General features: G+C 34.1%; 1 protein-coding gene and 1 long non-coding RNA gene across 5 annotated transcripts in view; both read left to right on the plus strand.

The window, feature by feature from the left end:
• LOC131394054 (disintegrin and metalloproteinase domain-containing protein 5-like) overlaps window positions 1–12,625 on the plus strand; it is a 601,035-nt gene that overhangs the window by 131,808 nt on the left and 456,602 nt on the right. The window lies entirely within an intron of this gene.
• LOC131394058 (uncharacterized) overlaps window positions 1–12,625 on the plus strand; it is a 34,417-nt gene that overhangs the window by 21,353 nt on the left and 439 nt on the right. The gene's annotated exons all lie outside the window — the stretch shown is intronic.

Here is a 12,625-nt window from a genome sequence, read left to right on the forward strand (position 1 = left end):
GAAAAATTGAAGAAGGTAAACCATTACCCAGAATTAATCACAGTTTATAGTAGTTTTTTTCCTTTAATTAAACTTTTTATTTTGGAATAATTATACTTTAATGGAAAGTTGTAAAAATAGTTAAGACAAGACCTGTATATCCTTCACCAAGATTTTCTTAACATCTATAACTATAGTACAATATCAAAAACAGAAAATTGACAGTGGTAGATACCGTATGTAGATTTCATCTCTTTTTCCATGAGTGTGTGTGTGTGTATGTTTGTGTGCGTGTGTGTAGTTCTGTGCAATTCTATCACATGTGTATGTTCGTGGAACCACCACTGCAATCAAGATACAGAACTGTTCCATCACCAAAATGGATCTCCCTCATGGTATCACTTTGTAGTCACGCCTATGTGTCCCTAACCCCTGCTTCTAATCAGTTCTCTAACTCTGTAACTTTGTCATTTGGAGACTGTTATAATAATAGAATCATGTGTGTAACCTTTTGAGATTAGTTATTGTCCCCCAGCCTATTGTCCTTGGGTTCCATCTGGGATGCTGCATGTGTCAATAGTTTGTTCATATTTGGTGCTGAGTAGTATTTCATGGATTTACCACAGTTTTTTAACCATTCATACATTTACGAGTATTTAAGTTGTTTCCAGTTTTCAGCTATTACAGAGTTGCTATTGACATTTGTGTGTAGGTTTTGTTTGGAGCTAAGTTTTCATTTCTCTGGGATAAATTGCAGGAGCGAAATTGCTGGGCTGTGTGGCAAATGTCTGTTTAATTTCATAAGGAATGGCAAATCTATTTTTCAGAGTGGCTGTACCGTTTTATATTCCCACCAGTGATGTATGAGAAATCCAATTTCTCTGCATCCTCACCAGCATTTGGTATTATCACTAACTTTTATTTTAGCCATTCTAATACGTGGGTAGTGCTGTCTCCTTGTGGTTTTAATGTGCATTTCCTTAATGGCTAATTATGTATATCTTTCCGTGTGTTTGCCATTTATATATCCTTGTCAGTGAAATGGCTCTCGAAATCTTTTTTGCATTTTCTAGTTGTATTTTTTATTTTAATGTTGAATTTTGAGATTTCTGTATATATTCTGGATACTAGTTTTTTGTCAGTTATTTACTTTGCAAATATTTTCTTTCAATCTCTAGCTTATATTTTCATCCTCTTCACATGGGCTTTCACAGAGTAAACACTTTTAAGTCAACTCAAAGAGCTCTTTGCCTAGCCCTAGATCCCCCGAATTTTCTCCCATGTGTTTTTCTAAATGTCCTATAGTTTGAGTAAATGTTTGAATAAGGTGTGAGATTTAGGTCAAGATTTTGTTTTTGTCTCTGGATGTTTTATTAGTCAGATTCCCCAAACAGAACCAACAGTGTATGTATACATATATATAAATATATATATAACATATTTAAATATAAATAAATATATACATATATATTTATACATTTATATGCACACATATATACATATATATACACACACACACACATATATATGTGTTTACAGAGACAGCAAGTGATTTATTTTAAGGAATTAGTTCATGTGTCTGTGGGGGCTGGCAAGTCCAAAATCTGTAGTGCAGGCAGTTAGGATGGAAATTCAGGTAAGAGTTGATGTTTCATTCTTGAGTCTGAATTCCACAGAGCAGCAGGATGGAAGCTCAGGCAGTTTCTATGTTGCAGTCAGGAAGAGAATTCCTTCTTCTTTCGGGAAAGTGTTTGCTCTTATGGCTTTCAACTGTTTGGTTGAGGCCCACCTACATTATGGAAGGTAATTTGCTTTACTCACAGTCTGCTGATTTAAGTGTTGATATCACATCTAAAAACTACCATAACAGCAAAATCTGGACTAGCGTTTGACCAAACAACTGTGCACCATAGTCGAGCCAAGTTGACATGTAAAATTGACCATCACAGATGTACAATTGCTCTAATGATGTTTGTGGAAAAGGTTATCCTTCCGCCATTAAATTGCTTTTGCACTTTTGTTCAAAAACAGTTGATTATATTTGTGTGGGTCTACTTCTAAGGTTTTATATTCTGTTCTATTGGTTTTTTGTCCCTCTACCAATATCACACTGTTGATTACTTTAGCTCTATAGGAAGCCTTAATATCAGATAGAATGATGCCTTCCATTTTGTTCTTTCTGTCAAGATTGTTTTTGTTATTCTGTGGCTTGTGCCTTCCCACATAAATTTTATAATAAGCTTGTCTTTGCTTATGAGCAACCTTGCAGGGATTTTGATAGGAATTGCATTAAACCTAGATCAATTTGTAGAGAATTGACATCTTTACTATGTTAAAACTTCCAACCTATAAACATGGTGTATGTCTCCATTTATTAAGGTCTTCTTTGATTACTTTCATCATCATTTTGTGATTTCCACAAAACCAGTCCTGTACATGATTTGTTAAATGTATAAATATGTTTTTCATTTCCTCTTGAGTGATTTTCAATGATTTTGTGTTGTTAAATTTTGGTTTCATCATGTTCACTGTTAGTATATAGAAATTCAATTACTTTTTGTGTGTGGATCTTATATCCTGCAATGTTGCTGAGCTAAAGCATTAGTTGTAGGAGTTTTTTTCATAGATTCCTTGGGATTTTCTACGTAGATGTAATTTGGAAATAGAGGCAATTTTTTTCTTCCTTTGCAATCTGTATACCTTTTGTTTCTTTTTCTTGCTTTACTGCAGTGGCTAGAACTTCTAGTACAATGTTGAATATGAGTGGTTAAGTGGACATGTTTGGCCTCCTTCCTGAACTTGGGAGGAAAGCACTAGGTTTTTCATCATTATGCGTAATATTAGTTGTAGGCTTTTTTTGTACGTGCCCTTTATCACGTTAAACTAATTGTCCTCTGCTGCTAACTTGCTGAGAGTTTTTATAATTGTTTCTTGGGTTTTGTCATGTGTTTTTTCTGTGTCAATTGATGTGGTCATATGATTTTTCTTCTTTAGTTTGTTGGTATGTTGGATTACATTGATAGATTTTTGAATGTTGAACCAACCTTGCATACCTGATAAAAATCCCCTTTGGTCATGGTTTATAATTCTTTTTATACACTGTTGGATTTAGTTTGCTAATATTTTGTTAAATAATTTTTGTATCTAAGTTCATGAGAAATATTGGTCTATAGTTTTCTTTTTTTGTGCTGTGTTAGTCTGATTTTGGTCATTTTATATGGCCTCATACAATAAGTTGGGAAGTATTCCCTCATTTTCTGTTTTCTGAAAGAGATTGTGTAAAATTGATATTAATTTTTCTTTAAATGTTGGTAGAATTCTCCCAAGAGATAATCTGGGTCTGGAGATCTCTTTTTTCAAGATCTTTTTAATTGTGAATTCAAAGTCTTCAATTGTTATGAGAATCTTCAGGTTATCAATTTCTTCTTGGTGAATTTTGGTCATTGTATTTTTCTAAAAATTGGTCCATTTCTCCTAAGTTTTTGAATTTATGAGTGTAAAGTTGTTCATGGTATTCCCTTATCCTCTCTTTAATGCCTGCAGGATTTGTAGTGATATTCTCTACTTCATTTCTGATGTTGGTGATTTGGTTGGTGATTCTCTCTTTTTATATTTCTCAGTCTTGCTAGAAATTTATCAATTTAATATAAATTTTTAGAGAACTATCTTTTTGTTTCATTGGTTTTCTCTATCGTTTTTCTATTTTCAGTTTAATTCATTTCTGCTCTTATTTCTTTCCTTTTGCTTTGGGTTTATTTTACTCTTCTTATCTAGTTTCCTGAGGTAGTAGCTTAAATTATTGATTTGAGGGCTTTCTTCATTTTGAGTGTAAGTATTTAGTCCTGTAAATTTCCCTCTCAACACTGCTTTAGCTACCCCCCACATATTTTGATATGTTATAGTTTCATTTTTTTCAGTTCTATATATTTTTTATTTCAAGAGTTCTTCTTTGACATGTGAATTATTTAGAAATGTGTGGCTTAATTTTCACATGTTTAGAGATTTCCCTATTGTTTCTTTTACTGATTTCAAGTTTGATTCTATTATTACCATAGAACACACTCTCTATAATTTAAAAAAATTTTTTGAGGTTTGCTTTATGGGGCAGGATATGGTTTACCTTGCTGCATGTTCCATGGGTGCTTTCCAAAATGTGTATTCTGCTGATCTTGGGTGGTGTGTTCATATATATCAATTAAATCCTGTTGGTTGATTGTGTTGTTTAGATCTGTTATATCTTTGCTGATTTTCTGTCTACTATCCACAAGTTGCTAAGAAGGAGGTGTTGCTGTCTCCAGTTATAATTATGGATTTGTCTGTTTCTCCTTTCAAATCTGTCAGTTTTTGCCTTATGTAGTTTGCCTCATGTGTTGAGGCTCCGTTGTTTTGTATGCACACATTTGGGATCATTGCACCTTATTATTGGAATGATTATTCTATTTTTACATAATGTCCCTCTTTGTTTCTAGTAATTTTATTTGCTATAAAGTATATCAGATATTAATCTAGTCACATGTACCTTTTTTGGATTAATATTTGCATGGTATATCTTTACCTGTCCTTTTACTTTAAAACTACCTCTGCCACTGAATTTGAAGTGAGTTTTTGTAAGCATCAGATAGTTGAATTGTGGTTTTTATACTATGCCAATCTCTGTCTTTTGATTGGTGTATTTAGACCATTTACATTTAATGAAATTATTGATATGTTATTTAAGTCTACCTTTCATTATTAGTTTCCTCTGGTTCTCATTCTCGTTTCTTTTTTCTTGGCTTCCTATGGGTTACTTAATTTTTTTTTTTTTTAGGATTCTATCTTGATTTATTTATAGTGTTTCCAAGTGTATCATCTCTTCTTTGTATAGTTTTCATAATGGTTGTTCTTGGTATTACAATTTGCATATGTGACTTAAATAGTCATTGGTGTCAACATTTTGCCACTTTGAAGGATATATGGAAACCTCAATTCCATTTAAATTCCTTTACCTTCCCTACCTTTAAATACCATTGATGGTATTAGAATTTTTGTTTCAATCATTAAATCGATTTTAAAAACTAATGAAGAAAAGGATGGTCTATTGTATTTACCCATATTTATACATTTCCACTGTTTATTCTTCCTTGGTGGTGTTCCAAGATACTTTCTTTTATCATTTCCTTACTGTTTCAAGTTTACTGATTCTAGCCTCTGTCATCTCCACTCTACTATTAAGCATGTTCAGCGTTTAAGAAAAATTTTTAATCATTGTATTTTTCAGTTCTGTAATTTTCATTTGGTTCTTTTTTTATACCTTCTATTTGTTTGCTGAGATTTTTTATTTTTTTCATTTGTTTCTAGAGAATCCGTAATTGTTGGAGCATTTTTGTGATGGCTACTTTAAAATCCCTGTCATATAATTCCAACATCTGAATCATCTTGGTGTTGGTATAAATTGATTGTCTTTTCTCATTCAAGTTCTCATTTTCTTAGCTCTTAAAATGACGGTATTTGTATCCAGGACATTTCATCCATTATGTTAGGAGACCTTGGGTCCTATTTAAAACTATTGTTTTAGCAGGCAATCACTTTGATTAGGTCTTGACCTTCTTTTGTGGGCTGTGATTCCAACAGCAGTTTAATTTTCAGAGCCTTGGTATTGTTATTTTGGTCTGCTTGGTTTATCTCTTGCCACTAAGTCTCCCAGTGGTTTCTGCTGGTGCTTCCTGAAGGCATAGGAAGAATTTCCCCAGGCCAGGCAACAGCATGTCTCTCACTGCAGGTGGGATGTATTGGAATCCCCTGTCTTATCTCTCCATTCCCCTGACCCCTATAGCTGCTCTTAAGTCTCTGGATAGGGAAAGGAGTCTCAGATAACTGGGATCAAAGAGGTTTTTTGGGCTGATCTGTATTTTATGTCTGCATCTCTCCCTAAGGTTCCCCCCATCCACCCTGGCACACCTGGACATCATAGAGACTTTCCTGGCTTGGCCGCTTGCTGTGATTGGGCCCCCTTTCCAGTACTACCTGCCTGTCCTGACACCTCCTAGAGGAGGAAAGGAGTCTCTGGAGTCTCAGGTCATTGGGGATGTAAGTTAAAAGAGGATTCCCAGCCAGACTGCTTGCTATGACTGGATCCCTCTTGCTGGTTCTGCACACCTATTCCTTTGTTGGGGAAAGGGAAGGAGAGTCTTAGGTCCTGAGTGGAAGGAGAGGGTTCCACCTGGCCATTTGCTATTGGTGGAATTCTAAATCCACCCCTTTTGCTGCTGGTGGTGGTCTTGGTCTCCCCTGATCTTGTCAGAATGGACAACATTTGATCTGGGGAAGGAATAAGCCTATCTGGCTTGCCTTCTGTTGCTAGTTTGGGGGCTGGGAAATGCAAGATCTAGGTGATCTTCCTCTGTTGGGTGAAGAGGACAAGACACTCAGCTGCTATGCTCTTCTTCCAGTCTTGGTTCTCAAACCAACTCACCTTCTTACCACCACTTGGAGTTCTCCTTTGGTTGTCTCTTACCCATTTATAATTTTATAATTGTTTATAATTGTGCTTATCAAGGACAAGCAAAGAGAACCAGTTCTATGTCATCTCATCTGGACTCAAAGCCATTATTAATTGTTATTTGAATTAGTTTTATTCTGCCATTTTTCTTGTATTTCCCATAATTTTTGCTTCATAGCTTTTTGATGCTAAGTTATTCCTTTTGTGTGTGTGTGTGTGTGTGTGTGTGTGACACTTCCTGTATCTCTTCCAGACAAAATACTCTACATAGTAATGTGTAAATTTATAAAATCTGGAGTCTAATCAGCAGTAAAAGCAAGTCAAACAAAGCTTCATGCCTGTAGATAATGAAATAATTCTTAGATGAGAACATTCAGTTCCCTCTCTGTCTTATTTCCAAGTTTGTATACTTTCTCTTACAAGTGTGATGTTTGGTCATGAATAATCTCAAAGATTATTCTTGAGCATAAAAATGATGGGTCTTGTGCTTGGGGTTGATTATACACATAGGTGAGCATACAGTTTTGAGCAAACTAGAAGCAGAGAATTAATTACTTACTGTCTGGCAATTTCACAAGGAATATAGATCTGGATTTTTAAAATGTTCTTTCTCTGTGAGGCTGGGAAACCAAGCCCAAGAAATGCTCTCTACCGTGTGTCACCTGAAATACCTATAAATATTGGTGAATTTATCTCCCCTCAAGCTTCTCAAAAGCTGTTAAGTTTCATGGCCTATGAGGAAGAAAGCTTCCTTACTAATGTGAACTGGGCCTTTCAGTCTGGAACAGATATTACAGAACAGAAATCTTCCATCTATGATATTTTCATTTCGTATATTTTAGTTTTCATTCTAGAAATTCAGTTGGGTCTTTTTTTGTATCTTCTAATACTCTTCTCATTATGTCCATGTATTCCTTTACATCCTTGAGCCTATGGAGTGTATTTATAACAGCTATTTTAACTTTCTCGTCTGTTAATTTCATCAACTTTAGCATTAGTAATTATGGGTCTGTTGGCTGTTTTTTCTACTATTTCTTGAGTACATTTTCCTACATATTTATAGTAATTTTTATTGCATACTGAACATTATGAATTTAATGTCGTTGAATGATTTTTTACTTTAAAGAGAATTGAACTTTGTTTTGGCAGGCAGTTAAGATACTTGTAGATTAGTTTAATCCTTTCAAGACTTGTTAAGCTCTTTTTAGGGCATAACATGAATTCTTAGGGTATAAATTTTATTCTAGGCTAAATTTTCCTCATTTCTAAATTGTGGCCCTTCTGTGGTCTCTACTAAATGTCTTATGAATTCAACAAGGTCTGTATATTTGGGCTGGTAGGACCTTGGATGATTTGCAGCTCTGTGTGATTTCAGTAATTGTTCAATCTTACTGATCCTTAGTAATTTTTTTCTGGAAGTTGTTCTTACTCAGTGTTGTGGATGTTCGCCCTGTATAGGTGCAGATTGTATTCAGCCAAAGACACAGGGCACTTTCTATGCAAATTTATCGAACTCTTTCATTATGTGGTTCCCTCCTCTAGAATAGTTTTCCCAGCAAATTCTAGCTTCCACAGCCTCCTAACCTTCACATACCCGAATCTCTATCTCCTTTACTCAGCAAGATTTCCAGGCTGTGTCTGGGTTCCTCCTCAGTACACCTTAGTTGGGAAATTGCCTCCAGGCAGAGAGCCTGAAAAGTGGGAGGGCCCACCTCATTTTTTTCTTTTTCTTTTTTTCTCAGAGATCGTAGCCTGAGCTGTCTGTTGTCCAATGTCTAAAAATAGTTGTTTCCTATACTTTGTCCAGTTTTCTAGTTGTTTATGTTTAGAAGGGTAATATTGGATCCTGTTATTTTATCCTGACTGGAAGCCGAACTCCTCAAAAAGTTCTTTTTGAGCCTGTATTAATAACTGCATTGGCATGAAAAGTAAATAAACAGTAAAAGTATTGTTTATGAACTTTGAGGGATCAGTGAGAATCAGTTACTAGCTTTAGAATGTTTCATTTCAGTTTATAAAAGCACAGGTACCACATTGAGGATTAGGAATACATCGAGAAGAGACAAAAAGGGCTTCCTCGTATACCATCAGAAATATAGAAAAATTTGGAAACCACACAACTTTTCTATCATCATTTAATTCAATCCTGTATGATTAATTCTTATCCCCCTGGACTTTGAACAGGCAGTTTGCTTTCATGTGGCCCTATGCTCCCAGATATAAAGGGTTCTGGTCAATCCTGATTTCAGCCTTGTAGTGTTGTCGGAAAATTGTCTAACCAATGTCAGCTTAAGCTCCGCACCCTGTACCTGTGAGTCTAATTCTTGAATTCAAATAGTTTAGAATACCTGGTATAATCCTTTCTCTCCTGCATCTGAGAGCAGAGACTTTAGATGAACATCAGAGAAAAGTAGAAGCTGCCAGTTGACCAAAAGCCTGAATGACTGTGGTTAATTTATTAGAGTCACCAATAGTATCAAAACGGAGAAAAGTAGAATCCTTTTTTTTAGGACGAGGGGTATGATAATAACTCTTTATTAAGAATTGTATCAAAGTTTCTCTTGAGATAAGAAAATATTATGGAGAGAAATGGACTTAATGATTTTCTAGGAGCTTTCAATGCATTCTTGTAACATGTACAATGTATAAAACATTTATACAAATAACATTAATTATGTTTATATTAATAACATTAAAAATTAACCTGGGGAAGTCTAGCTGAATTTCTTTGATTTGACAGTTCTTCCTATGCAGCTCTTACAATGTTATCTAATTAAAAAATATGGAGACTACCAAACAAATGTAATGATTTCTAGCATCCTTATATTTATAAGACAAGAGAACAAGTCTGTGATGTTCCAATGGCAAGCTCATAATTCTCAAACATAGTTTTAGGTATAAAAAAATCCTGAAGAAAAAAACTTTTTTGAATTTAGGGTCTTACCTTGATGAGGCAAAATCAAGAGTCATCAGAGGAGGTACAGTCACTTGATTAAAAAGGATCATTGATGTCTAGTAAAAATTGCTTAGCTACCTGTTAATCAATGTGATGATGCAAGTTTATGTAAAATAGGAGAAAGTAGTAAAATCATAAGGAATCTTAGCTCTTTCAGAAATGAGGAACTTGTTAAAAATAACCATTTACATGATACAAAGCACAAAAAATTATTCTGGTGAGATATTGAATCTCTGCCATCTGGGCAGATTGTATATAAGGCAAAGAAAAAATTGCATTACCTCTGTTAAGAGCAAATAAATATTTCACAACCAACTGGCATGTATTCAATTAAAAAGACCAAATTCTAATTTTGCATCAATATGGTATTTGGCTCTAAAGTATTCACAAACAAATTTTTAAAATTATCTTATGAATCTCACCAAATTTGAACAATTGTTGCCAAAATTTTTTCAGACTCATTATTTGCTTGTTTATAGGTATAGGTATTACAAACACTTTCACCTTTTTAAAGTGGCAAAAATGAACAAGTTCATTAACACAACCCAAAAGTATAGTCATTCTGTAATACATAAAATATGAAGCAAAATTGTATGTATAGATGTGTGCATATATGTATATATACACACGCATAAATACATACAGATTACGAGCAGACTAACTGACTTGGTCAAGAATCAGAAACAGAAACAAAACAACAAAAATACAAAATGAGAAGAAAAAGTCCAGAGAAATAGAGAATCAGCTAAAATAAATTTCTGATGCCGCTTAGAAATCACCCCGGAAGCCATGTAGGTACAAGAAAAGATATATGTATGCTTAAACAGTTCAAGAAGAACATTTGTTGGGCAAGGAAATGTGTTTGACTCTGTTAAATGCGTCTACTTGGGCATCTCAATGAGGCCTTGAAAACTGTCAAAAATGTTAACAACATGACCCTTTTACACATATAAACTGAGCACCTGTCAAACACTTATTTAGCTCATTAATAGTTGTTAAATAGTTCACAGAATGTTTGAAAAACTGTATATTTGGAGGCATTAGGAAAAAGAATGTTGAAATACAATCACTGGATTTGATGTAAAACCTGCTAATGTCCTATAGAATAATAAAACCATAATTTGGGGGTTATCGTTTTTTCAACAGGACAAAATCTTACGGACAAAATCTTACAGACAAAATCTGCATGTTTACATATAACTACCTGCTAATGTCCTATAGAATAATAAAACCATAATTTGGGGGTTATCGTTTTTTCAACAGGACAAAATCTTACAGACAAAATCTACATGTTTACATATAACTTCACGAAATATAGGGTTTTTTTTTTAAATTTTTTGTTTATTGCAGTAACATTAGTTTATAACATTGTATAAATTTCAGGTGTACATCATTATACTTCTATTTCTGCATAGATTATATCATGTTCACCACCCAAATGCTAATTACAACCCATCAGTACACACATGTGCCGAATTATCCCTTTCACCATCCTCCCTTTAGTGATTAGTAAGTTAAACAAACTACATTCCCTTAGATAATTAAATAATATTTAGGTTGGCCTCAGATGGGTCTCTTAACGAATGTTCAAATATGATGTTGAAAAGATATGTGGTTCTCCATTTTCTCTATTTACAAGTGGTGGACAATTTTTCTTTAACGGGTGTATTAGCAATATACCAGCAATATTTGTTATTAATAATCTCCACTCCTATGGGGCCAGCCCGGTGGCTTAGTGGTTAAGTGCGTGCGCTCCGCTACTGGCGGCCCGGATTTGGATCCCGGGTGCACACCGACACACCGCTTCTCCCGCCATGCTGAGGCCGCGTCCCACACACAGCAACTAGAAGGATGTACAACTATGACATACAACTATCTACTGGGGCCTTGGGGAAAAAAAAAAGAGGAGGATTGGTGATAGATGTTAGCTCAAAGCCAGTCTTCCTCAGCAAAAAGAGGAGGAATAGCATGGATGTTAGCTCAGGGCTGATCTTCCTCACAAAAAAAATAAATAAATAAATAAATAATCTCCACTCCTCTTTTTAACAGCAACATTAATTTTAAATAGTTTTTATACAGATCATTTTTGATGTTCTGCAATATGTAATCAAGTGATTTTGCGTATACTATAGGGAGTAATTTTTCTGCAAACATTTGAAGATTTCGTATGAATGCTAGTTTTGCTTGAGTAAGGTATTTTGTGATCAAGCATTTTTCCTCCTATGGACTGTTTTTGCAACATTTCTTCAATTGTATTTATAGTTTCAGTAGAAAAAAATAAATTTTAACTTTTATAATTTTAACTGATTTTAACTTTTTATAATGGACTGATTTTTTTCTGATTGGTAGATGACTGTTTTGTTTAAATCGAATATTATTATTATAATATTGTATTCTGCTATAATATAATGCATATTATAGTTATTTATGTTACATATAATAATAAAACAGTATTAAAATTAATAATATAGCGTAATTATAGAATGTCACTAGAAAGTTCCATTTTACAAATTAATAATCTAATAACTGTTTAATATTCTAATTAATCCTAGAAACTATTCTAAGAGATACTATAGAAAGTTCAATTAACATACATTTTTTGAGAGAAAGTCTTGAGATGTGCTTGCTAAATTCAAATTTATTTCTATTTAATATATTTTGATAATAGCACATGAAAATAACCAGAATATCTGTCACATCTGACAGATACATCTGGGTCATATGGAAACATATGGAATACAAATAGGACCTGAGGCCCCTCTCCCCTTTGAAACCTAAATGATATCGGCTCAAATCTCGATTCCAGAGTTCTAATGCTCCCCTTTCTGCATACCCTTTTGTTATTATGATCCAAAGACAAAACTAACTCTCAAAATAAAACCCTTTCACAAAGTATTGAATTTACTAAAATTTTTGGATAATTAGAAAAGGTCACAGAAATTAATACCATAGATTAGAACAATGTTAATTCACACATTGAACATTCCTTTTCTTAGAAGACCTTTTAGCCATCGCACTGTTGGGAGTCTCATTGTTCTGTTACCTCATATAATTATCTGTTATCCTTGCTTTTCTCTTTCTCCTCATTTTTTAACATGGAATAGTAAATCTACTTTTCCTTTGCTGCTCATACCGATGATTTTAAGACCTCAACCTGCCACCTGAGAGTTCTCAACCCTAACTGCTCATGATACTCCTCTGGACATGCCCCA

This window comes from Diceros bicornis, chromosome 29 (assembly GCF_020826845.1).
Source record: "Diceros bicornis minor isolate mBicDic1 chromosome 29, mDicBic1.mat.cur, whole genome shotgun sequence".
Taxonomy (NCBI): Eukaryota; Metazoa; Chordata; class Mammalia; order Perissodactyla; family Rhinocerotidae; genus Diceros; species Diceros bicornis.